Source organism: Hyla sarda, chromosome 11 (assembly GCF_029499605.1).
Source record: "Hyla sarda isolate aHylSar1 chromosome 11, aHylSar1.hap1, whole genome shotgun sequence".
Classification (NCBI taxonomy): Eukaryota; Metazoa; Chordata; class Amphibia; order Anura; family Hylidae; genus Hyla; species Hyla sarda.
Window position 1 is genome coordinate 9,105,738 of NC_079199.1, and position 26,160 is coordinate 9,131,897.

Here is a 26,160-nt window from a genome sequence, read left to right on the forward strand (position 1 = left end):
CGCTATCAGACATCAGTCAGTGCATGCACTTCAGTAGTACAGGTAAAGAGTACAGAACATGTAATACCTGCCTGTACTGTAGGGGGCGCTACCAGACACCAGTCAGTGCATGCACTTCAGTAATACAGGTAAAGAGTACAGAACATGTAATACCTTCCTGTACTGTAGGGGGCGCTACCAGACATCAGTCAGTGCATACACTTCAGTTATACAGGTAAAGAGTACAGAACATGTAATACCTCCCTGTACTGTAGGGGGCGCTATCAGACATCAGTCAGTGCATACGCTTCAGTAATACAGGGGTTTTACCAGTGAATGCCCATTCAGATTGGTCAGATCTTCCAGCCATTTACAGGTATCACAGATCTGGACTGTCCGTAGTATTGTATGTTGAGTCTGGTTTCAACTTACAATGGTCCAGAAAAGACCATTGTATGTTGAAACTATTGTATGTTGAGGCCATTGTAAGTTGAGGGATCACTGTATAGCAAAAACGTGGTGTGCATGATGCGCCCTAACACACAGTCCTCATGTGAACTAGTAAATGTGAGGTTTAGCAGCTAGGCTGCAAAAGTGCTAATAACTAATAGAGGACTGTTAGAGGTAATAGTTAGAGGACTGTGATAGAACTTAAAAACATAGGTGCAAGCCCGGTAGATACAGCTGGGGGTGCTCAGAGGCGGTTTCGCGCGGTTAGATGCGCTTCTTCCGGCCTCATGAGACGCTTTGAATTCTGGCTAACTTTATTGCTGTAGGCAGAGTGGCGCCCCCATGAAGAGTACGCTCTAGGCGGCTGCCTATTTTGCCTATAGGCAGAGCCGGCCCTAATGGTTCAACATAAAGATGCAATACAATAAACCACAACGTATACTCATGTAATATTAATAGGTGTCCTTACCTTTGGGTGTCCACATAAGGTCGAAGCCACGATAATATTTCCACCGGGATGATTGGGTTAACCCATGCAGGGAGCTATGTAGTGGTCTAGAGGCTGACGACAGGTCCGGGTTCCATTCCCACGTCGTGTTGTGTAACCGAAAAGCGTATGAAATGTGGTTCAGCAAGCCTACCGCGATGCCTTCACATGCCCCTACCTGTCCACCACGGGCTGCGCTCCTGCTATAGCCGGTGCCCTATGAGATTGTCCACCTTATAGCGTGCGCTGCTGTCACCTGTCATGTGCACAATGAAAACACTGAAAACTCCTCTGCAAAGCACTTGGGGATTTTTTTTACACCAAATTTTTTTTTTTTTTGGAGCGCATTGCAATGATCAAGCTCCGACTTGTACCGTATCTCGGAGGAGGAAGGAGACGCATGGATTAGTGGTAGGACAAGAATGCAGAACACCTGTCTCTGAACTGTAATACACAAAAAACGTCACCCAAGGTAGAAAAAGGCAATATCCATGGTGTAGAGGGGTCAGGTGTGGACCACGACCCCTAAAAAACAACGGAAAAAAATTAAAGGGGTACTCCGGTGAAAACCTTTTTTCTTTTAAATCAACTGGAGCCAGAAAGTTAAACATATTTGTAAATTACTTCTATTAAAAGAATCTTAATCCTTCCAGTACTTATTAGCTGCTGAATGCTACAGAGGAAATTCCTTTCTTTTTGGAACACTGATGACATCACGAGCACAGTGCTCTCTGCTGACATCTCTGTCCATTTTAGCAACCGTGCATAGAAGATGTATGCTTAGGGCAGCATGGTGGCTTAGTGGTTAGCACTGCTGCCCTGCAGTGCTGGCGCCTTGGGTTCAAATCCCACTAAGGACAACAATAAATAACGATTTATCATTATTATAATAACACCAGCAGAGAGCACTGTGTTCGTGATGTCATCAGAGAGCATTCCAAAAAGAAAAGAATTTCCTCTGTAGTGTTCAGCAGCTAATAAGTACAGGAAGGATTAAGATTTTTTTTTTTATAGAAGTAATGTAAAAATCTGTTTAACTTTCCGGAGCCAGTTGATTTAAAAGAAAAAAGGTTTTCACCGGAGTACCCCTTTAATGTAAAAGACCACTATCTGAGAGTGTTTCCCAAGCAGGGTGCCTCCAGCTGTGGCAAAACTACAACTCCCAGCATGCCCGGACAGCCAAAGGCTGTCCAGGCATGCTGGGAATTGTAGTTTTGCAACATCTAAACCAGTGCTCTAGCCGCCAGCTGTTGCAAAACTACAACTCCCAGCATGCCCGGAGGAGGACCAAGATGACTAAATTTACCGTTTATACAATGTTACACTAATTTATGTTTATTAAAAACTAGCGGAGTATGTGGCGGTGCCCGGTCCTTATACCTAAACCCTGTGAAAGAAAAAAAGCAACAATGATATAAAAATTACACAATGTTGAGGGGAGTTCTGTGAGCCCTGTACTATGAACAGCCTGCCACCCAGCTTTCCCAGTCTCCTGAATAGATGGTTTCTCTATATTGGAGCTCTTTGGGAAAGCTGGGTACATGCATTTTCCATGTATATATATATATATTTTATAGAAGTGATTTGGCTTAATGACATAATTTTATATGATTATCAGGTGCAGCGGTAGGAACATAGAGAAGTATACAGTGTTCTGGAGAGAGTCGCTCTCGTGGCCTGGGGGGATCTTGCCTGTATAACATCACGCTGCGGTGAGTCACCAGGGCACGGGACACGCAGAGCATTTCACATGGGCATGCACCAGGTATGGAACAGAACCTCCGAGCTTCATGGTGACATATTTAGTCATCCTCCAGATCCAGAGACTATTTTTTCTGTATACAGTATGAGCATAGACTCCTATATATAAGCATAGACTCCTATATATGAGCATAGACTCTACATATGAGCATAGACTCCTATATATCAGCATAGACTCTACATATAAGCATAGACTCTACATATGAGCATAGACTCCTATATATGAGCATAGACTCTACATATGAGCATAGACTCCTATATATGAGCATAGACTCTACATATCAGTATAGACTCTACATATGAGCATAGACTCTACATATGAGCATAGACTCTACTTATGAGCATAGACTACATATCAGCATAGACTCTACTTATGAGCATAGACTCTACATATCATCATAGGCTCTACATATCAGTATAGACTCTACATATGAGCATAAACTCTACATATGAGCATAGACTACATATGAGCATAGACTCTACATATGAGCATAGACTCTACATATCAGCATAGACTCTACATATGAGCATAGACTACATATGAGCATAGACTCTACATATCAGCATAGACTCTACATATGAGCATAGACTCTACATATCAGCATAGACTCTACATATGAGCATAGACTCTACATATGAGCATAGACTCTACTTGTCAGCATAGACTCTACTTCTGAGCATAGACTCTACATATGAGCATAGACTCTACATATGAGCATAGACTCTACATATCAGTATAGACTACATATGAGCATAGACTCTACATATGAGCATAGACTCTACATATGAGCATAGACTCTACATATTATCATAGACTCTACATATTAGCATAGACTCTACATATGAGCATAGACTCTACATATGAGCATAGACTCCTATATATGAGCATAGACTCTACATATGAGCATAGACTCTACATATCAGCATAGACTCTACATATCAGCATAGATTCTACATACAGTGGGGATAAAAAGTTTGGGCACCCCAGGTAAAAATCTGTATTAATGTGCATAAAGAAGCCAAGGAAAGATGGAAAAATCTCCAAAAGGCATCAAATTACAGATTAGACATTCTTATAATATGTCAACAAAAGTTAGATTTTATTTCCATCATTTACACTTTCAAAATAACAAAAAAATGGCGTCTGCAAAAGTTTGGGCACCCTGCAGAATTTATAGCATGCACTGCCCCCTTTGTAAAGCTGAGACCTGCCAGGGTCATGGATTGTTCTCAATCATCATCTGGGAAGACCGGGTGATGTCCATCTCAAAGGTTTTAAATGCCCGGACTCATCTGACCTTGCCCCAACAATCAGCACCATGGGTTCTTCTAAGCAGTTGTCTAGAAATCTGAAACTGAAAATAGTTGACGCTCACAAAGCTGGAGAAGGCTATAAGATGATAGCAAAACGTTTTCAGATGTCAATATCCTCTGTTCGGAATGTAATTAAGAAATGTCAGTCATCAGGAACAGTGGAAGATAAAGCAAGATCTGGAAGACCAAGAAAAATATCAGACAGAACAGCTCGCAGGATTGTGAGAAAAACAATTCAAAACCCACGTTTGACTGCACAATCCCTCCAGAAAGATCTGGCAGACACTGGAGTTGTGGTACACTATTCCACTATAAAGAGATACTTGTACAAATATGGTCTTCATGGAAGAGTCATCAGGAGAAAATCTCTTCTACATCCTCACCACAAAAATCTGCGTTTGAACTTTGCAAATGAACATATAGACAAGCCTGATGCATTTTGGAAACAAGTTCTGTGGACCGATGAGGTTAAAATTTTAATTTTTGGCCGGAATGAGCAAAGGTACGTTTGGAGAAGAAGGGGAACAGAATTTGATGAAAAGAACCTCTGTCCAACTGTTAAGCATGGGGGGGGGGATCAATCATGCTTTGGGGTTGTATTGCAGCCAGTGGCACAGGGAACATCTCAAGAGTAGAAGGAAAAATGGATTCAATAACATTTCAGCAAATTTTGGATGCTAACTTGATGCCATCTGTGAAAAACCTTAAGTTAAAGAGAGGATGGCTTCTACAAATGGATAATGATCCTAAACACACCTCGAAATCCACAGGGGATTACATCAGGCGTAAACTGAAGGTTTTGCCATGGCCTTCACAATCTCCTGACCTCAACATAATTGAAAATCTGGATAGACCTTAAAAGAGCAGTGCTTGACAGACAGCCCAGAAATCTCAAAGAACTGGAAGACTTTTGTAAGGAAGAATGGGCAAAGATACCTCAAACAAGAATTGAAAGACTCTTGACTGGCTACAAAAAGCGTTTACAAGCTGTGATACTTACCAAAGGGGGCAGTACAAGATATTAACTCTGCAGGGTGCCCAGACTTTTGCAGACGCCATTTTTTTGTTTTCTGTTATTTTGAAAGTGTAAATGATGGAAATAAAATCTAACTTTTGTTGACATATTATAAGAAGGTCTAATCTGTAATTTGATGGTTTTTGGAGATTTTTCCATCTGTCCTTGGCTTCTTTATGCACATTAATACAGATTTTTACCTGGGGGGCCCAAACTTTTGATCCCCAGTGTATGAGCATAGACTTTATATATGAGCATAGACTCTACATATCAGCATAGGTTGGCACATTTGTACCATAGCTTCGCAGTGGGCGCTCACAGACTTCGGCGCCCATTCCATTCCATCTGATCACAATGACTGTATTCACTTTATTCCTCCGGAGCTTGATGTAATTGCTGAAACAAATCTCTGGGACAATGGCCAGAGGTTGTAAATGTCCTGAAATATATAGGAACATAATAAAGCGCTGCTGAGGATGTGGCTGGAAGGGGACCGGGCAGCTGTCTGTTCCTATACATGTAATACTTTCACCGCCGCCCCCGACAGTCGCCTCTGTACGCTGTTGACTTGAACATTTAGCCTAGTCAGATATTTGGTTTTATGTTCATTTTTTGCATTTTGAGTATTTTTTGTAGTAATGTAGTATTTAATGGAAAACCAGAGTACTATTATGAAAGAGCTGGCAGGTGCGTATATTATTTGGTAACAATATTTGCTAGATTGATGGATTCTGTTATATGTTGCAGGGGGGAGGACATGCACACAAAATATTAGTGGTCCTAGGCTCCAGATGATGCAAAACTACAACCTCCAGCATGCCGCTGTCTGGGTATGCTTGGAGGTGTAGGTTTCCAATATCGGGAGGGCCACAGTTTGGAGACCACTGCCACAGACCAATATAACTGGTTAGTTTTGCTATGTGCAATGTTCTTCGATACTTTACCCCATCCCATATACAGTATTTCTTCAACTTTGCCTTAAAGGCGTTAGGGGGTTTGGGTTGGTGGGTAAGGGGTAGTAGGGTTAAGGTTAGGGATAATGGGTTAGGGTTGTAAAGCTAAGGTTAGAGTTAGTGGGTGAGGATTAGTAGGTTAGAGTTAGGGTAAGTAGGGTTGTTACACCGAGCGCTCCGGGTCCCCGTTCCTCCCCGGAGCGCTCGCCTCATCCTCGCTACTACAGCGCCCCGGTCAGATCCACTGACCGGGTGCGCTGCGATACCGCCTTCAGCCGGGATGCGATTCGCGATGCGGGTGGCGCCCGCTCGCGATGCGCACCCCGGCTCCCGTACCTGACTTGCTCTCCGTCGGTCCTGTCCCGGCGCGCGCGGCCCCGCTCCCTAGGGCGCGCGCGCGCCGGGTCTCTGCGATTTAAAGGGCCACTGCGCCGCTGATTGGCGCAGTGGTTCTAATTAGTGTGTTCACCTGTGCACTCCATATATATACCTCACTTCCCCTGCACTCCCTCGCCGGATCTTGTTGCCCTTGTGCCTAGTGAAAGCGTTCCCTTGTGTGTTCCTAGCCTGTGTTCCAGACCTCCTGCCGTTGCCCCTGACTACGATCCTTGCTGCCTGCCCTGACCTTCTGCTACGTCCGACCTTGCTTCTGTCTACTCCCTTGTACCGCGCCTATCTTCAGCAGTCAGAGAGGTTGAGCCGTTGCTAGTGGATACGACCTGGTCACTACCGCCGCAACAAGACCATCCCGCTTTGCGGCGGGCTCTGGTGAATACCAGTAGTGACTTAGAACCGGTCCACTAGCACGGTCCACGCCCATCCCTCTCTGGCACAGAGGATCCACCTCCTGCCAGCCGGCATCGTGACAAGGGTTAGGGTTTGCCAGGATAAGGTTTGGGCTAGTGGGTTAGGGTTGGTATGGTTAGTGGGCTAGAGTTAGTGTAAGCAGAGTTAGGGTTAGCAGAGTTAAGGTTGGGGTAGTGGGTTAGCAGAGTTAGGTTTAGTGGGTTAGAGTTAGGTTTAGTAGGATTTTGGTTAGTAGGTTTAGGGTTGGAGAGTTAGGGTTATAGGGTTTGGGTTAGTAGGGTTAGTAGGATTGGAGGGATAGAGTCAAGGTTAGTAGAGTTAGGGTTAGTGGGTTGGGGTAAGTAAAGTGAGAGTTTGTGGGTTAGAGTTAGGGTTAGTAGGGTTAGGGTTAATAGAGTTAGGGTTAGTGGGTTGGGGTATGTAGAGTAAGGGTTCATGGGTTAGAGTTAGGGTTAGTGGCTTGGGGTAAGTAGAGTTAGGGTTCATGGGTTAGAGTTAGGGTTAGTAGGGTTAGTCTGTTTGGGATAGAGTTAGTTGGTTGGAGTTAGGATTAGTGGGTAAGAGTTAGGGTTAGTGGGTTAGAGTTAGGGTTAGTGGGTTAAGGCTAGAGTTTAGTGGGTTGGGGTCAGAGGGTTAGTGTTAGTGGGTTAGGGTTAATGGGTTAGGGCAATTGGGGTTATCCAGGATTAGAAAAACATAGGTGCTTTCTTCAAAAAACAAAACAAAAAAAACCCACTGCCACCCCCGTCCTCAGTTTGTGTGTAGTATTCACAATTTTGCTATTCTGCAAAAAACCTGAAGACGAGGGGGGCACTGTTTCTGGATAACAGCAGCTTTTTTTTTAATTTAGTTTTTATCCTGGACAACCCCTATAGCAACGATACAAGACAGAAGACACAGAAGGGATCTTCTCTCCAGCCTTCGGCGGATTATATAACCTCCAAGAATTACATCAGCAACTGAAAAAAAATTAAATTAATTATTTAGGATCCTCGTCTAAGGACGGAAAGGATAAAATAAGTCACATTCCGGGGTCCCTGAGGACAGAATAATCCTGAATGTCTCAGCCCCAGTCTGTAATTAAGGAAAATGATGATGTCTCTGGGCAATAAGGGGTTAACCAGATTCACATTGGAATATTTTATTGTATGCTCTCTAATGTATATACAGTGTATACTGCGACCATCACGGCAAGCAGAGCTGCTAGATCATTGGTCTCCAAACTATGGTCCTACAGATGTTTCAAAACTACAACTCCCAGCATGCCCGGACAGCCAACGGCTGTCCGGGCATGCTGGGAGTTTGTAGTTTCGCAATAGCTGGAGGTCCACAGTTTAGAGACCACTGTCCTGTTTTTAGCCTTATATAAAGGCTGGGCATTGCAGTGTAAGCCTCCAATGATGGTCATGCAGGCTGCATGACCACGAAAACTTAGTTTTATTGTCCAGGAGGCGGACTCTTCATGTTATGTGCCAGGAGGCGGACTCTTCATGTTATGTGCCCAGGAGGCGGACCTTTCATGTTAAGTGCCCAAGAAGCAGACCCTTTATGTTACATGCCCAGGAGATGGATCCTTCACATTAACTGAACAGCAAGTGAATGCTTCATGTTAGGTGCCCAGGAAGAAGAACTTTCATGTAAAGTGCCCAGGAGGCGGTTCTTTTATGTTAAGTGAAGAGGAGGCGAATCTTTCATGTTAGTCCCCAGCATGTAAATCCTTCAAGTTAAGTTTCCAGGGGCAGACCTTTTATGCCCAGGAAGCGGATCCTTTATATTAAGGAAACAGGAGGTAGAACCTTCATGTTAAGTGCCCAGGAGGCGGATCCTTCATATTAAGTGAAGAGGAGGTGAACCTTTCATGTAAGTGACTAGGATGTAAACCCTTCATGTTTCCAGGTGGCAGACCTTTTATGTAATGTGCTCAGGAAGCTGTATATTTCATGTTTTGTGCCCAGTAGGCTGGATCTTTCATATTAAGTGAATAGGAGATGATACTTCAAGTGCCTGGGAGGCGGACCCTTCATGTTAAGCAGATCTTTCCTGTTAAGTGCCTGGGAGGCGGACCCTTCATGCTAAGCAGATCTTTCATGTCAAGTGCCAGGAAGGCGGACCCTTCATGTTAAGCAAATCTTTCATGTTAAGTGCCTGGGAGGCGGACCCTTCATGCTAAGCAGATCTTTCATGTTAAGTGCCTGGGAGGTGGAACCTTCATGTTAAGCAGATCTTTCATGTTAAGTGCCTGGGAGGCAGACTCTTCATGTTAAGGGCGCAGGAGGCAGACTCTTCATGTTAAGTGCCCAAAAGGCAAATCCTTCATATTAAGTGCTTAGGAGACGGATCCTTCATATTAAGTGCCCAGGAGGCAGACCTTTCATGTTAGTGCCCAGGATGTAAACCCTTCATGTTAAGTTTCCAGGGGCAGACCTTTTATGTTAAATGTCCAGGAAGCGGATCCTTTATATTAAGGGAACAGGAGGTAAAACCTTCATGTTAAGTGCCCAGGAAGCAGATCCTTCATGTTAAGTCCCATGAGGCAGACCTTCACCTTGAGTGCCAATGGGGCAGATCTTTCATGTTAAGTGCCTAGGAGGCAGACCCTTGATGTTCAGTGCCCAAGAAGAAGCAGACCCTTCATGTTCAGTGCCCAGGAGCAAGACCCTTCATGTAACCTGCCCATAAGGCAGATCTTTCATGTTAAATGCCCAGAAGATGGATCCTTCATGTTACGTGCCTAAGATGCAGACCCTTTATGTTAAGTGCCCAGGAGGCAGACACTTCATGTTAAGTACCCAGAGCTATAAATGTCCCTTTATTGCCCCTGGTCAGGGGTAATGCCCGTTTTCTCTACTTGCCCCCCGTGGGTGGGCCTTTCATGTTAAGTGTCCAGAGGTCTCTCCATTGAGCATTTCCTGGTTCTTCATTTCAAGTCTCAGTAAGGGCTTTAGCTCCTGATTGGACATTACAGCTGTCACTCAGAAGAGAGGCGGGGTCAGAGAAATGATCAATGCAAAGATGTCTCCTTGTGGCAATCATGGCCTCAAGGACATTAAAACCAGGGCAACCCATGCGTCTAGTCTGGGTCTGGTCCAAATACAACAAATCCAATTCTTCATCCTATTGATCACTTGGGCGGTAACAATTATGTTATCTATGGATCCTATATAATATGGTCGGGTATAGGGTATTATAGGACATAGTAAGGGACCTGTTGTGTGTGTGTGGGGGGGGATACATGATTGACGGCTTCATTAGATGTATGTGGGGGGGGGGATTATTTACAGGGGGGGGGGGTTCTTTACTGCACATACCTGACATAGCTGAGGGCTTAAAAACCAACAATAAAAGTGCCAGAATCCTGATAAGATAACAGAGTCCTGACCGAACACAAGACTCCTATTCATGATGGAGGCCGCACATTATAACAAACTGAATATTCATTGACTTCTTATAATACTGAGCCCAGGATCCCACGATAACCAGAGATTTTATAAATATTTGCTCATTTATTTCGCCTTTACATAAGTATTCAGACCCTTTGCTATGACACGTGATGTTTATCTCTGGCTCCTCCCATTTCTCCATCTTGATCGGAGTCACCTGGGGTAAATTTAGCTGATTGGACAGGATTTGGGAAGACACAGCCCTGTCTATATAAGGTCTCACAGCTGACAATGTATATCAGAGCAAACACCAAGCCATGAGAAGAAAGAACTGCCTGTAGAGCTCAGAGACAGGATTGGGTGGAGATACAGATCTGGAGAGGGGACAAAAACATTTCTGCTGCACTGAAAGTTCCCAAGAGCCACAGTGGCCTCCATAATTATTACATGGAAGAGGAAGGAGGAACAACCAGGACTCTGCCCAATACCATCTCTACAGTGATCATGGTGGGGGCAGCATCATGTCTGGAGGAAACCAGGTACTGCCCATCACCTGCCCAATACCATCCCTACAGTGATCATGGTGGGGGCAGCATCATGTCTGGGGGAAACCAGGCACTGCCCATCACCTGCCCAATACCATCCCCACAGTGATCATGGTGGGGGCAGCATCATGTCTGGGGGAAACCAGGTACTGCCCATCACCTGCCCAATACCATCCCTACAGTGATCATGGTGGGGGCAGCATCATGTCTGTAGGAAACCAGGCACTGCCCATCACCTGCCCAATACCATCCCTACAGTGATCATGGTGGGGGGCAGCATCATGTCTGGGGAATACCAGGCACTGCCCATCACCTGCCCAATACCTTCCCTACAGTGATCATGGTGGGGGCAGCATCATGTCTGGAGGAAACCAGGTACTGCCCATCACCTGTCCAATACCATCCCTACAGTGATCATGGTGGGGGCAGCATCATGTCTGGGGGAAACCAGGCACTGCCCATCACCTGCCCAATACCATCCCTACAGTGATCATGGTTGGGGCAGCATCATGTCTGGAGGAAACCAGGCACTGCCCATCACCTGCCCAATACCATCCCTACAGTGATCATGGTGGGGGCAGCATCATGTCTGGAGGAAACCAGGCACTGCCCATCACCTGCCCAATACCATCCCTACAGTGATCATGGTGGGGGCAGCATCATGTCTGTAGGAAACCAGGCACTGCCCATCACCTGCCCGATACCATCCCTACAGTGATCATGGTGGGGGCAGCATCATGTCTGGGGGAAACCAGGTACTGCCCATCACCTGCCTAATACCATCCCTACAGTGATCATGGTGGGGACAGCATCATGTCTGGAGGAAACCAGGTACTGCCCATCACCTGCCCAATACCATCCCCACAGTGATCATGGTGGGGGCAGCATCATGTCTGGGGGAAACCAGGTACTGCCCATCACCTGCCCAATACCATCCCTACAGTGATCATGGTGGGGGCAGCATCATGTATGGGGGAAACCAGGTACTGCCCATCACCTGCCCAATACCATCCCTACAGTAATTATGGTGGGGGCAGCATCATGTCTGGGGGAAACCAGGTACTACCCATCACCTGCCCAATACCATCCCTACAGTGATTATGGTGGGGGCAGCATCATGTCTGGGGGAAACCAGGCACTGCCCATCACCTGCCCAATACAATCCCTACAGTGATCATGGTGGGGGCAGCATCATGTCTGGGGGAAACCAGGCACTGCCCATCACCTGCCCAATACCATCCCTACAGTGATCATGGTGGGGACAACATCATGTCTGGGGGAAACCAGGTACTACCCATCACCTGCCCAATACCATCTCTACAGTGATTATGGGGGGGGGCAGCATCATGTCTGGAGGAAACCAGGTACTGCCCATCACCTGTCCAATACCATCCCTACAGTGATCATGGTGGGGACAACATCATGTCTGGGGGAAACCAGGTACTGCCCATCACCTGCCCAATACCATCTCTACAGTGATCATGGTGGGGGCAGCATCATGTCTGGGGGAAACCAGGTACTACCCATCACCTGCCCAATACCATCCCTACAGTGATCATGGTGGGGGCAGCATCATGTCTGGAGGAAACCAGGTACTACCCATCACCTGCCCAATACCATCCCTACAGTGATCATGGTGGGGACAACATCATGTCTGGAGGAAACCAGGTACTACCCATCATCTGCCCAATACCATCCCTACAGTGATCATGGTGGGGGCAGCATCATGTATGGAGGAAACCAGGTACTGCCCATCACCTGCCCAATACCATCCCTACAGTGATCATGGTGGGGGCAGCATCATGTCTGGAGGAAACCAGGCACTGCCCATCACCTGCCCAATACCATCCCTACAGTGATCATGGTGGGGGCAGCATCATGTCTGGAGGAAACCAGGCACTGCCCATCACCTGCCCAATACCATCCCTACAGTGATCATGGTGGGGGCAGCATCATGTCTGGGGGAAACCAGGCACTGCCCATCACCTGCCCAATACCATCCCTACAGTGATCATGGTGGGGGCAGCATCATGTCTGGGGGAAGAGGGAGATTGGTCAGGGTTGAGGGAAAGCTGATTGGAGCAAAGTACAGAGATACAGAGAACGAAAATGTTCAGCACCAGGGGAGAGCCATTAAAGTTCCAGCTTTATTGGAATAGGAGCACAGAGAACACCTGACGTGTTTCGCGCTCACTTGCTCTTAATCATAGACACACTATGACTAAGTGCCAGTAACCTCAAAACACGTCGGGTGTTTTTTATACTCCTTTCGTCCTGCTGTGCATGTTGGAATCTTCAATAAAACTGGAACTTTAATCCCTCTCCCACACACCCCTTTCTGAAATAAAAAAAAAGGGGGCAATTTAAGAATTTTAATTTCATCCGTTTCAAGCGAAGTCAATAAGTAACGTGTTATTAGGCGACAGTAACTCGTAAGAACAATTCATCTGGTGAATGGGAGGCTTTGTGCTCTTGGCTTGGAACGGCTTCAGAAATACTTTGGATCTGGTTAGGAAGCGTTTGAGGGCAGAATATAATTGAGGGCTTGTTAATTATTTAAATATCTGCGCAACAATGGTCTATTGAGAGGCGGCTCCTCCGTATGAGAAGGGGGCGTCTGGTTTACATATCATGTCTGTGCATTACATAGATCCTAGGTGTCCAACCTGCGGCCCTCCACCTATTGCAAAACTACAACTCCCAGCATGCCAACAGCCAACAGCTGTCCGGGCATGCTGGGAATTGTAGTTTTGCAGTAGCTGGAAGTCCGTAGGATGGACAACTAGGGTATAGATAGTTTTTTTTATTTTATTTCAGTAAGCATTACACAGTTCTTACTGAAATTAGAGAAAAACTATCTATGCCCTAGTTGTCCAACCTTCAGTCCTCCAGCACTTGCAAAACTACAACTCCCAGCATGCCCTGCATGTGTTCAGTTTCCCTGCAGCGACTCCACAGGGTAAATAAAGCATTACAAAGTTCCGACTGAAATTAAAAAAAACTATGTATCCCCTAGTTGTCCAACCTGCAGCCCTCCAGCTATTGCATAACTACAACTCCCAGCATGCCCTGCATTTGTTCAATTTCCTGCAAGTGTTCAATTTCCCTGCAGCGCCTCCACAGGGCATATGAAGCATTACACAGTTCTTACTGAAATTCAAAAGCTATCTATGCCCAAGGTGTCCAACCTGCGGCCCTACAGCTATTGCAAAACTACAACTCCCAGCATGCCCGGCATGTGTTCAGTTTTCCTGCAAGTGTTCAGTTTTCCTGCAGCGCCTCCACAGGGCAAATGAAGCATTACACAGTTCTTACTGAAATTCAAAAAATTATCTATGCTCTAGTTGTCCAACCTGTGGCCCTCCAGCTATTGCATTGCTTACTGGGAGTTGTAGTTATTCAACATCTGGAGGTCCACAGTGTGGAGACCACTGCTCTGGGAGACACAGATGCCCCAGAAATGACTTCACGCGAGTGGGAAACAACCACTATATGGCGCCCCGTGATATTTCCCATTGACAATAATGGGAGTATTACCCATTTTCTGTGCGGTTATTATGACTAATCTCTCAGGGGGCACACATCTGGCTTCAAAGGACGCCAGGAATGTCTTAGTATCTAAGCGATCGCCCTGTTCCTGCGGCTCCACATAATGGGGATTATCCTCCGACTTTCATTGTGCAAATTGGAATACTTGGGATTTACCTGTAGGGGAACATTACGTAGCTACAGAACAAAAACCACTGAAATACCACTTTGGTTTAACTATTTCAGACCCTAGGAGAAAATTATACTGCAAGAACAGCGTTTTCTAACCGGTGTGCCTCCAGCTGTTGCAAAACTACAACTCTCAGCATGCCCGGACAGCCAACGGCTGTCCGGGCATGCTGAGAGTTGTAGTTTTGCAATAGCTGGAGGGCCGCAGGTTGGACATCTTGAACATAGATTTATTTATTTTTTTTTTTTCTGTAGGAACTGTGTAATGCTTCACTTGCCCTGTGGAGGCGCTGCAGGGAAATGGAACAGCTTTCAGAAAAATTAAACACATGCTGGCAGTTGTAGTTTTGCAATAGCTGGAGGCACATTGGTTGGGAAACACTGGATGCAGCCAAGCAATGCAGCGTTTGCAAGAGGAAAATCCACAACACTTCTTCGTCCTGTACTTCCTGGTTAAGCTGTTGCTCGGTACTACAATTCCCAGAATGCATTGCTTTCCCTCAGTTCTTCCTACAGTCCTCGCACCCTGTCAGTTCCCCAACCAGAACCGTTGCAGAACATCTCAATTCACAGCAGACTATAACAAGGTGAGACTGCAGCACCTGCTGTACCCATTCCCTGTCTGCTCCTCTGCCTGTGGCATTGTTTAGCACAAAGCAGCATGCTGTAACCACACCTCATTCATCCTAAGGCTGTGTTCACATGTGGTGTATTATTGGCGGTACCGTCATAGCGCCGCCATGTTGTTAACACACCATTTTTACCACACTTTCAGCCATTTGTGTGGCAAAAAGGGGCACAACAGTACTGCCAATAAAATGCCGTGTGAACACAGCCTAAAATGTATGTGTGTATATGTGTATATGACAGGGAGATGGAGGTGTAGCTGGAGGGGCTGATCAGAGGGGATGACATCACTCAGGGGGTGGGGCTAGAGCTCAGAGACAAAATCCAGCCACGCCTCCTGAGACAGCAGAGGATGAGGTGTTGTCTTAGAAGAGTGGGAGGAGCCAGGGAGCTGCTGAGACAAAAACAAATTGACAGTGAGAGGTCTACACAACTTCCTGCCCAGATATTACCACCATAAATAACACCATACAATACAGAAAATACCACCACAACACCCCAGAGCTTTATAGTGCCATAGAGTGTCCAAGTAATGCTGCCAGACAATAAAACTAATACCGCCACAACACTCAAATAACAGACAAAGCCATTGGCTGTCTGGACACGCTGGGAGTTGTAGTTTTGCAACAGCTGGAGGCACCCTTGTTGGGAAACACTGATTTAATAAGAGTACGCTGAAAACTGTGTGAGCCAGCGATCTGGTGCGATGGGGAACAATAACCCAGCAGCACAGAGTATTTGAGGAGAGGAGTGTGCGGAGCTCATGTAAGGCCGTCACCTGTCCGGTCATGTGACTTGTTGTGATTTTCGGAGGTGAATGAAGACGAGTGAGGATTAACCTGTGCGAATCTTCAGCGTAAAAAAAGCTCCAAACCTTTTGTTGTGATGGAAGGAACGGAGCCGAGACAAGATAATGGAAGGATTATAAGATCACAGGACGATGGGTTATAGGACGATTATATGGGATCTCCCTGTCTGACCCGCGGATGACAACACGAAAGGAGAGGGAGCGGAGCGTATAAAAGCGTATATATATATATATATATATATATATGGAGAACACTTTAAAGTGTACCTGTTGTCAACAAAAACTTTTTATATATTGTAGATAATACCATTATATATATATATATATATATATATATATATATATATGTGTAAAGTACATTGGTTAAAAAATATGTATTTTTGGGGTGAAAAAATGCTGTACCTGCAGCAATTGCCTGTGTGTCTCTATGAGGAGACCAAATACAGGAAGTGAGGGCGGGACAAGCAGGACTCTGTACACTGAGGACAAGCAGGGCTCTGTACACTGAGGACAAGGAGGGCTCTGTACACTGAGGACAAGCAGGGCTCTGTACACTGAGGACAAGCAGGGCTCTGTACACTGAGGACAAGCAGGGCTCTGTACACTGAGGACAAGCAGGGCTCTGTGCACTGAGGACAAACAGGGCTCTGTACACTGAGGACAAGCGGGGCTCTGTGCACTGAGGACAAACAGGGCTCTGTGCACTGAGGACAAACGGGGCTCTGTACACTGAGGACAAGCAGGGCTCTGTACACTGAGGACAAGCAGGGCTCTGTACACTGAGGACAAGCGGGGCTCTGTACACTGAGGACAAGCTGGGCTCTGTACACTGAGGACAAGCAGGGCTCTGTACACTGAGGACAAGCAGGGCTCTGTACACTGAGGACAAGCAGGGCTCTGTACACTGAGGACAAGCAGGGCTCTGTACACTGAGGACAAGCAGGGTTCTGTGCACTGAGGACAAGCGGGGCTCTGTACACTGAGGACAAGCGGGGCTCTGTACACTGAGGACAAGCGGGGCTCTGTACACTGAGGACAAGCGGGGCTCTGTACACCGAGGCACTCCGGTTTCAGATAATTGTATTTAAATAAGAGAATTAGCCCAAGATATGTAACTTACTAATATAATGTTATCCCCAGCTCCTCCCTCTCTTCTGACAGTAAGTTGTGTAGTTCTCTCATTGTCAGTGTGGTGTTGTCTCAACACCCTGTCTCCTCCCCATCAAGTTGACACATTATCTTCTGCTGTCTCAGGAGGCATGGCTGTCATGCTATGTATGGTGAACGTATTAATTATTGTATGACGATTGATTGCGAATAAAGTTATTTTCAATTTTTTTTTAAAAGAGTCGTGGCTGGATCTTGTCTCTGAGCTCTAGCCCCGCCTCCTGAATGCTGTCATCCCCTCTGACCAGCCCCTACAGCTACATCACCATTTCCCTGTCATATACCTATATATCTTATATATTAAGACATTAAGGCTGTGTTAATTTTATTAAAGGGGTTCTCCGGTGAAAAACGTATTTTTTGTTTTTTTTATCAACTGGTGCCAGAAAGTTAAACAGATTTGTAAATTACGTCTATTTAAAAATCTTAATCCTTCCAGCACTTATCAGCTGCTGTATGCTCCACAGGAAGTTCTTTTCTTTTTAAATTTCTTTCCAGTCTGACCACAGTGCTCTCTGCTGACACCACTGTCCATGTCAGGAACTGTCCAGACCTATATGCCTTTACCAGTGTTGTGCCTGTTTGCTGCACAACTTAGCGGGTAAGCGCTTCCAGTATACTTGAAATTATCCACTAAAGGATTATTGCACTATGGAGCGCTCCTTGCTTTGTATCTTATGGGAACAGAAGTGACTTACAGGAACACTGGGAGCACTAAACGTTTCTGGCTCGCACTCTCTAGGTCGGGGGCCGCGCGCACCTTTACTTCACTTCCTAATCTCACCGTTTATACGGTTATAAAGAAACAGCTTCCTCCCCCCTTCGGCCTATGGAAAGTCAATGTCTCCGCCAAGGTGAAGCTCTCCGGCTGATGTGAAGGCCACTTACACTGGGATTTTTTGGCTGGCGAAGAAGACCACATCCTGGGTTAGAACGAGCGCAGTCACTGAACATGGAATGTGCGCCATCTGTTCTCCGCGCCGCTAGGACGGGAATTCAATCTTTTCAAGAAATGAGGTAATGCTGAAGAAAGAAAAGTTCTGTATTTATACCGGGTGCCTATTTATTATACTGAAATCATGTAAAATTTCAATGAAATGGTCATATCTGATCACCGCACCTCTGTACTACTGTACAGCTGTACCACTGCACCTCTGTACTACTCTACTACTATATCACTGCACCACTGTACAAACCTACAGCTATACAAATGCACCTCTGTACTACTGTACTATTATATCACTGTACTGCTGTACAAACCTACAGATATTCCACTGCACCTCTGTACTACTCTACTACTATATCACTGCACCACCGTACAAACCTACAGCTATACAAATGCACCTCTGTACTACTGTACTATTATATCACTGTACTGCTGTACAAACCTACAGATATTCCACTGCACCTCTGTACTACTCTACTATTATATCCCTGCACTACTGTACAAACCTACAGCTATACCACTGCACCTCTGTACTACTCTTCTATTATATCACTGCACTGCTGTACAAACCTACGGCTATTCCACTGCACCTATGTACTACTGTACTATTATATCACTGCACTACTGTACAAACCTACAGCTAAACCACTGCACCTCTGTACTACTCTACTATTATATCACTGCATTACTGTACTAACTACCATGGCTGTACCACTGCACCTCTGTAATACTGTACTATGGTAGCACTGCACTAATGTAGAAACCTACAGCTATATACTACTGCACCTCTGTAATACTGTACTATTATATCACTGCACTACTGTACAAACCTACAGCTATACCACTGCACCTCTGTACTATTCTTCTATTATATCACTGCACTGCTGTACAAACCTACGGCTATTCCACTGCACCTGTGTACTACTGTACTATTATATCACTGCACTACTGTACAAACCTACAGCTAAACCACTGCACCTCTGTACTACTCTACTATTATATCACTGCATTACTGTACTAACTACCATGGCTGTACCACTGCACCTCTGTAATACTGTACTATTGTAGCACTGCACTAATGTAGAAACCTACAGCTATATACTACTGCACCTCTGTAATACTGTACTATTATATCACTGCACTACTGTACAAACCCATGGCTGTCCCACTACACTACTGAACCCTGTATTATGTAAAATGACTGTAACACTGCAATTCTGTACTCCTGTACCACCGCACTACTAAATCCTCAACTACTTTACCACTGCAGCACTCTACTATTGTAACGGTGCTGGATGTGGATCCACTGACCTGAGTGGCTGATGACACAGGCTGTATCGGGGAGCGGAGTCTAAGGTGCCGCTGGTCTTCACCAGAGCCCGCTGCAAGGCAGGATGGATTTGCTGCAGTGGTAAAGTAGTTGTGCTGCAGTGGTAAAGTAGTTGTGCTGCAGTAGTAAAGTAGTTGAGGCAACAGACAGTATAGAACGCTTAATCTCAGGCAAATGGCACTGAAGATCCGTCAGGGAAGAGTGGGAGGTGCAGGGACTTATAGAAAAGTGTCAGGTGTTTCACATAATTATGGGCGTACTGGCCCTTTAAATTTCAGAGCTCCAGTGCACGCACACCCTAGTGGATGGGGACGCACGCGCCGGAGCTGAGAGGCAGACGAAGAAGCAGCAGAGGAGCTGTTACGCCGAGCGCTCCGGGTCCCCGCTCCTCCCCGGAGCGCTCGCAGCATCCTCTCATTCGCAGCGCCCCGGTCAGACCTGCTGACAGGGTGCGCTGCAATATCACTCCCAGCCGGGATGCGATTCGCGACGCGGGAGGCGCCCGCTCGCGATGCGCGTCCCGGCTCCCGTACCTGACCCGTTCCCCGTCTGTCTTGTCCCGCCGCGCGCGGCCCCGCTCCTTAGGTCGCGCACGCGCCGGGTCTCTGCAATTTAAAGGGCCACTGTGCCACTGATTGGCGCAGCAGGCCTAATCAGTGTTATCACCTGTGCACTCCCTACTTATACATCACTTCCCCTGCACTCCCTCGCCGGATCTTGTTGCCATTGTGCCAGTGAAAGCGTTTCCTTGTGTGTTCCTAGCCTGTGTTCCAGACCTCTTGCCGTTGCCCCTGACTATGATCCTTGCTGCCTGCCCTGACCTTCTGCTACGTCCGACCTTGCTCTTGTCTACTCCCTTGTACCGCGCCTATCTTCAGCAGTCAGAGAGGTTGAGCCGTTGCTGGTGGATACGACCTGGTTGCTACCGCCGCTGCAAGACCACCCCGCTTTGCGGCGGGCTCTGGTGAATACCAGTAGCAACTTAGAACCGGTCCACCAACATGGTCCACGCCAATCCCTCTCTGGCACAGAGGATCCACCTCCAGCCAGCCGAATCATGACAGGAGCATGGTAAGTCACTTTGCATACCACTGCAATGCTATATCACTGCACCTCTGTACTACTGCAATACTATATTACTGCACTTCTGTACTGCTGCAATGCTATATCACTGCACCTCTGTATTTCTGTACTATTGTACCACTACAGCTCGGTACTACTGCAATACTGTACCACTGTGCTCTGTACTACTGCAATTCTATATCACTGCACCTCTATATTACTGTACTATTGTACCACTACAGCTCTGTACTACTGCAATACTATATCACTGCCCCTCTGTATTACTGCAATACTATATCACTGCACCTCTGTTCTACTGCAATACTATATCACTGCACCTCTGTACTACTGCAATACTATATCACTGCACCTCTGCATTACTGTACTATTGTACCCCTACAGCTGTGTACTACTGCAATACTATACCACTGTGCTCTGTACTACTGCAATACTATATCACTGCATCTCTGTATTACCACTGCACTAATGTACTAACCCACAGCTGTACTACTGCACTAAACCATGACTGTAGCACTGCACTACTGCACTAACACTCGGCTATATCACTGCACCTCTGTTTTACTGTACTACTGCCTCCCTGGGGTAAGATATTGCCCCCCCCCCCCCCCCCCCCCCCAGCTTCTTCCCTCCTCTCTGGTAGAACAGAATCCACAGCAATGGCTCAATGGAAGTGAATAGAATATTATTTTAAATCCAGTTGTCTTAGCCCCTGATATGTCCATCTATGGTGTTAATATTCAGTTTTACCCCCATTGACCCCCATGTATACTCATCACCCCTGAGAAGCAGTCACATACATGTTATTCTACATACAGATGTAGCAGAGCTGAATTTGTTGCTTATTACTATGAACTCTAAAAACTCACTAAGACAATAGAGAACATTTCCCTAAGGGATCCACTTCTCTTTGCCCACGTGATTCCCGCCTCTTATAATGAGATTTGCGCTCCTCGCTGCCCACACCTACACGGGAATCACTTCCATTTACATTACAGAAATTGGGCTTTTGGGTGGAACTTGTACATTGTTACTCAGAGCCGGCGTATGTGGGCGACCAGTCACTGCATAGACTTGTAGTAGCACCGAGTCAGTGGAGCTGTCACCGCGGATCAGAACAAAGGCGCCATTCAGATCTGGCTCTACCCGTCCGTCCTGATAGAGACGCCCGCTCCAAAGCCGCCATCTACCTGCGCCCGAGCCCCATGGATCAGCATAGAAAATATTGATGCACAGCGTACTAGACTGAACGAAAACATCGCATTCACCGCGCTGATCCGCCCTACCCCCCGCCACGATTCAGTACCCTGAAGGCTTGAGTTTTGCTTCTTAGTCAGCGACTAAAGATTCCTGCGACTCTACATTCACTACAACCAACGGTTTTCGGACATGCTGGGAGTTGTAGTTTTGCAACAGCTGGAAGAAACACTGTTGGGAAACCACAATTCCCAGCATGCCCGGACAGCCTTTGGGAGTTGTAGTTCTACAACAGTTGGAGGCAACACTGGTTGCTGGGAGTTGTAGTTATGCAACAGCTGGAGGCACCCTGGTTGGAAAACTACAATTCCCAGCATGCCCAGACAGTCTTTGGGAGTTGTAGATAGTTCTACAACGCGTGACGGCAGCGCTGGTTGCAAAACTACAATTCCCAGCATGCCCGGACAGCCGAAGGCTGTCCGGACATGCTGGGAGTTGTAGTTTTGCACCAGCTGGGGGGCAACACTGTATGGGAAACTACAATTCCCAGCATGCTCGGACAGCCTTTGGGAGTTGCAGTTCTACAACAGCTGACGGCAGCACTGGTTGGAAAACTACAATTCCCAGCATGCCCGGACAGCCTTTGGGAGTTGCAGTTCTACAACAGCTGACGGCAGCACTGGTTGGAAAACTACAATTCCCAGAATGACTGGGCATGCTTTGAGTTGTAGTTTCACAACAGCTGGGGGTCCACAACTTAGAGACCACTGACCTACTGTTTAAATCAAGTTTTTATGTTCAACATATTTTTTTTTAAGTGTACCTGTTGTCAACAAAAAAACATTTATATAATGTAGATAATGCCATTATAAGTATATTTGTAATATACATTGGTTAAAAAATGTGTATATTTTTTGTCCCTGTAGGTATTGTCTGTGTGTCTCTATTAGGAGTCCAAATACATGAAGTGTGGGTGGACAAGCTGGGCTCTGTGCACCGAGGACAAGCAGGGCTCTGTACACTGAGGACAAGCGGGGCTCTGTACACTGAGGACAAGCGGGGCTCTGTACACCGAGGACAAGCAGGGCTCTGTACACCGAGAACAAGCGGGGCTCTGTACACTGAGGACAAGCGGGGCTCTGTACACTGAGGACAAGCGGGGCTCTGTACACTGAGGACAAGCGGGGCTCTGTACACTGAGGACAAGCGGGGCTCTGTACACAGAGGACAAGCGGGGCTCTGTACACCGAGGACAAGCGGGGCTCTGTACACCGAGGACAAGCGGGGCTCTGTACACCGAGGACAAGCGGGGCTCTGTACACCGAGGACAAGCGGGGCTCTGTACACCGAGGACAAGCGGGGCTCTGTACACCGAGGACAAGCGGGGCTCTGTACACCGAGGACAAGCGGGGCTCTGTACACCGAGGACAAGCGGGGCTCTGTACACCGAGGACAAGCGGGGCTCTGTACACCGAGGACAAGCGGGGCTCTGTACACCGAGGACAAGCGGGGCTCTGTACATTGAGGACAAGCAGGGCTCTGTACACTGAGGACAAGCAGGGCTCTGTACACTGAGGACAAGCGTGGCTCTGTACATTGAGGACAAGCAGGGCTCTGTACACTGAGGACAAGCAGGGCTCTGTACACTGAGGACAAGCGTGGCTCTGTACACTGAGGACAAGCGTGGCTCTGTACACTGAGGACAAGCGTGGCTCTGTACACTGAGGACAAGCGTGGCTCTGTACACTGAGGACAAGCGGGGCTCTGTACACCGAGGACAAGCGGGGCTCTGTACACTGAGGACAAGCGGGGCTCTGTACACTGAGGACAAGCGGGGCTCTGTACACCGAGGACAAGCGGGGCTCTGTACACTGAGGACAAGCAGGGCTCTGTACACCGAGGACAAGCAGGGCTCTGTATACCGAGGACAAGCGGGGCTCTGTACACCGAGGACAAGCGTGGCTCTGTACACCGAGGACAAGCGGGGCTCTGTACACCGAGGACAAGCGGGGCTCTGTACACCGAGGACAAGTGGGGCTCTGTACACCGAGGACAAGCAGGGCTCTGTACACTGAGGACAAGCGGGGCTCTGTACACTGAAGCTCTATGACATGCCCCCGGCTCACTCATCAAGATGATTGACAAGCCAGGAGCCTGCACAGAGCCCTTGTCCCGCCCTCACTTCCTGTATTTGGACTCCTCATTCCTCATAGAGACACACAGGCAATAGCTGCAGGGACAGCACTTTTTCACCAAAAAATATAGACATTTTTAACCAATGTATATTACAAATATACATATAATTGCATTATCTACATAATATAAAAAAGTTTTTGTTGATGACAAGAATTGTTGGTGATTATTTTTTTTCTATTCTTATTTTACGATCTACAGCAGGGGTTCTCATCCGGTGGTACGTGTATCCCTTGGCGTATGCCACTGGTTGTGTGGGGGTACACCGATGCGCTGACAAATACCGGCTATGCATTGGCCAGTATTTGTTAGCGTAGAGCGGGGAATGGCCATTTACATTTTCAGACTTTAATCCCACTTTCCTCCTTTCATATTACCGATCTCCATACTTTAATGCCGCCATGATGTAATGTTCCTGCTGTCAGAGGATGCTGGGAGTTGTAGTTCTGTCACAGTCAAAGCTGCAGGATACTTTAGTGTTTCGGATATTTCTGCGGTTTATTTTACAGCCCTCATTCTGTAAATATTTTAGCGCCGGGACCTTGGATTTGGCAGATTTTTGGAGCTTCTCTGTCACCAGCTGCAAATCCCCAGAGCCTGGCGCTGCCCGCTGCTCCCGCTGCTTATCTCTGAGGTCTCTAGGGTTGTAATGATATCAATGTGATGAATACTGCGGCTTAGACCAGATCTCACACCTCTATCCCAGGACACTACGACCTAAAGACTCCGTGCTTATATAGTGCAGCATGGGCTGTTATTAGAGACTAGTGTAGAGGTTCTTGTGTGTGTCTTGTGCTTACCTGTTTTAGCTGATGTAGCAAGCATGGGGTTTTCAGCCATACTGATTCTATTTCAGAACAGAAATTATTTTCTCATGCTGCCTACATTCTTTATAAATCCTTTGGATTTGCAGAGAGAGGGTGTGGAGTCTGATCACTGCAATTCAACAAATGAGACCAACCTGATCACCTGGCTAGACTCCAGCAACCAGAAGCCTGAAGTGGGTTGGTGTCAGTTCACACTATGTGCAGTTTTGACACGTTTTCTTATTCAAGATGTGTTTTTCAGAGAAAGGGATTTGACCTATGATCACAATTGAGGTGTTTTATAATGATTAGAAGTCTTCAGGCTGTGTTCACATGTTGCGTTCTTACACTAAACAAATAAACAAATATTACCCCATACAGTGTTCAAATAATACCACCAGATAATGCACAACTAATACCACCAAACAGTGCACAAACATTACCACCATACAGTGCACAAATAATACTACCATACAGTACACAAATAATACCACCTTACAATGCACAACTAATACCACCATACAGTGCACAAATATTACCACCATACTGTACACAAATATTACCACCATACAGGGCACAAATATTACCACCATACAGGGCACAAATATTACCACCATACAGTGCACAAATAATACTACCATACAGTACACAAATAATACCACCTTACAATGCACAACTAATGCCACCATACAGTGCACAAATATTACCACCATACAGTGCACAAATGATACTACCATACAGTACAAAAATATTACCACCATACAGTACACAAATATTACCACCATACTGTACACAAATATTACCACCATACAGGGCACAAATATTACCACCATACAGGGCACAAATATTACCACCATACAGGGCACAAATAATACCACCATACAGGGCACAAATATTACCACCATACAGGGCACAAATAATACCATCACACAGTGCTCAAATAAAACACCATGCAATGCTCAAATGATACCCACAATATAATGCACTAATATTACCACCATACAGTGCTCAAATAATACCTCCATACAGTGCTTAAATAATACCACCATACAGTTCACATACATTACCACCATACAGTTCACAAATATTACCAACATACAGTACACAAAAATTACCACCATACAGGGCACAAATAATACCATCAAAAAGTGCTCAAATAATACCACCATACAGTGTTGAAATAATACCACAATATAATGCACAAATAATACCACCATATGGTGCCAAAATAATACCACATACAGTGCTCAGATAATACCACAATATAGTGCTCAGATAATACCACAATATAGTGCTCAAAAAATGCCACCAAACAGTGCTCAAATAATACCACCATATATCCTGAAGCATGGATAGACAAAGCCTCAATAGCCCCATGAATTTAGTTTGCTCCACAGCGCCCCTCCCTGGTCTGAATGGTTCAGTATGGACCCAACCATAGGACATGTGGGTGTCTGGCAGATGACTGAGCTCAGACCGTGTCCCAGAGACTCCTGACCCCCCCCAGATTTAGTGATGGACTCGAGGACTAGAGGAAAAGCCAAAACCGCGTCCATGTGTCAGCAGAAGCTCCAGACCTGACCGGAGGATCCGGAGAT

General features: G+C 46.4%; 1 long non-coding RNA gene across 1 annotated transcript in view; it reads left to right on the forward strand.

Moving 5' to 3' along the window:
* Nucleotides 1–2,532: 2,532 nt before the first annotated feature.
* Nucleotides 2,533–26,160, forward strand: part of LOC130295249 (uncharacterized) — a 38,062-nt gene continuing 14,434 nt past the window's right edge. Inside the window, exon 1 of the long non-coding RNA XR_008848752.1 lies at nucleotides 2,533–2,628. This is a non-coding gene — a long non-coding RNA (uncharacterized LOC130295249). The remainder of the gene's footprint in view (nucleotides 2,629–26,160) is intronic.